Consider the following 2,415-nt stretch of genomic DNA (forward strand, 5'->3'; position numbering starts at 1 on the left):
GGAGTCAGTGCAGAGGAGGAGGGCACGGCGCGACTGTGGCCAGACCTGCATCTGCTGGAGGCCAGGCCTCATGGAAAGACGGAATGACCAGGCCTGAGAGCCTCCTCAGGGGATGAGACCACTGGCATCACCGGGTCCAATAAAATCTAGACAGACAGCCGTCACCCAGGTAGGTGACCAGGACCTCCTGACCCCTCCCTTCGTAAAGAAGGTCCTTGTTCTTCCCACTTGCTAAGTGACCTGCTTACCCACCTTGTTATTTTCCTCTATAACACTTCCTTTAAAAAGCGGGCTTGGGCTGGCCAAATAGCTCAGCGGATTAAAGCACCTGCAAGCAGGCACAGGGGCCAGGTTTCGACCCCAGGCCTGCTGTGCTGGCCTTGCCCCCAGGGCGCACTGAGATGGCAATTGAGACTGGGTGTGGTGGTGCACGCCTGTAATCCCAGCTCTTGGGAGGCTGTAAACAGGTGGATCACTGCGAGTCCGATCTAGTAGTGAGACCCTGCACACCTGTAGACCCTTCCCTAAAAATAAAATAAATAAAAATTAAAAAGTGGGCTTGTTAGCAACCCACTTCAGGTCCCCTCCCAACTCTCAGGAGCTGTCTCTCTCAATAAATGTTTCCTACTCTTAACGTCTGCTGTTCCTTAGAGTTCGTTCTGCAGTTTTGGGGAACATGAACTCGGTGTGGCTGATGTCTAGCAGGTTAGGGGCTCTATCATTTCCCCTACATCACCAGCACTCTGGGAGGTGGAAGCAGGAGGATCATAAGTTCAACCTCAGCCTGGGTGATTTGGGGATTCAGTGAGACCCTGCCCTGCCTCAAAATGTAAAAGGAGGGGGGAACTACCCACTCGGGCCCCCCTCCTGTCCCTCTCTTGGGCAGGAGCTTTCTTTCTCTCAATAAATATATTCTGCTCATAACCTCCATTTGTTCCTAAAATTCATTCTTCGATTTTAGAGAACATGAACTCGTCATCCAGGTCAGGTCGGGAGAGCGTTTTTCCCCGTGTCATTTGGAGGTTCCCTATATGGTTTGGAGGTCTCCCACCCGAGATCAGTTTTTCTCCCTGTATCATTTTGGAGGTTTCCACCGAGATCACTGGATGGAGACTCAAAGCTATACGTCTACCCAAGAAAAAAATGCCTGTCATCTATCGAGGGCCTTTAGATAAAGCCTCTAAAGAATATATCTGATTCCCAGTCAATAACCACGACCCATTTCAGCGTGAAGAAGCCAGAGCGGTCTTCGCCCATATTTCCCTTCATGGCAGTTCAGGGCCAGCCGAATAGCTCAGCGGATTAAAGCACCTGCTTAGACAGACGTAGGGACTGCGTTCGATCCCAGCGTGCAGTGTCAGCCCCATCCCCAAGCCACACGGTGCCAGACCCAGTGAATGTAGCAGATGAGGTCCTGCTGTAATGTTTTTAGGAGCTGCCTCACCATCGGATGGCACCTGGCAGTATTCGCTATGTCTTTGTGAGGTCAGACCTCACAAAGACACATATGAAAGAGGACTTCCGGAACACTTCGGCCTACAGTCTGGGGAGCCCAAGATCAAGGTGCCAACAGATTTGGGGTGTGTAAGGCCCAGAATTCTGGTTCCTAGATGGCTTCTTCTTGCTGTGTCTCCACACATGGGAGCGCTAACAGCTCCCTGGAGTCTCTTTCCTCAGGACATTAGTCCCAGTCATGAAGGCTCTACTTGCATCACTGAATCACTTCCCTGACTCCTTACCTCCTAATTGCCTAATACCATCACCTTGTCAATTAGCATTTTAACACTGATTTGGAAGGATGCAAATATTTAGACCATCGCACCAATAAATGGTTCTAATGATGAAACTGAAACATAAGACAGAAATGGCTGGGCAGCACGAAACGGTCTAGCCACACCCTGACCTGCTTTTGTAACTCAGCGTATACCCCAAGCCCATACGTAAAGAAACAGAAAGAGAGTTTCGGGCACCTAGCTCCTCTGAGTCCCCCAGTGTAATAAGCTGCTTCTCTCAAAAAAACAAAAAAAAAACAACAAAAAAAAAAAGTTAAAAGAAGCCTGGGGACATATCTCCATTCAAAGGCCCTGGACTCAATTCCCAGGACCACCAAAAATGAAAAGTACTGATACATGGTGCAACATAGATGTGTCTTGGAAACATTTTGTGAGAAGAGAAAAAAGCAGTAACAAAAGACTCCCTGTTACGTAATTTCCTTTATGTGAAACATTCAGATCAGGAAAATGTGTAGAGGGAAAAGTGGACCTATTGTCTCTTGAGGTGGGAGAGTTAGGAGGACAGGAGTGACCCTAAGGTGCTGGATCAAGAGGCGATAAAAATGGATGATAGTGGGCCAGCAAGGTAGTTCACGGACTAAAGCGCCTGCTTAGGCAAGCTTAGGCAGGCGCAGGGGACTGC

This window comes from Octodon degus, unplaced genomic scaffold (genome assembly GCF_000260255.1).
Source record: "Octodon degus isolate 3935 unplaced genomic scaffold, OctDeg1.0 scaffold00027, whole genome shotgun sequence".
In the NCBI taxonomy this organism is placed as follows: domain Eukaryota; kingdom Metazoa; phylum Chordata; class Mammalia; order Rodentia; family Octodontidae; genus Octodon; species Octodon degus.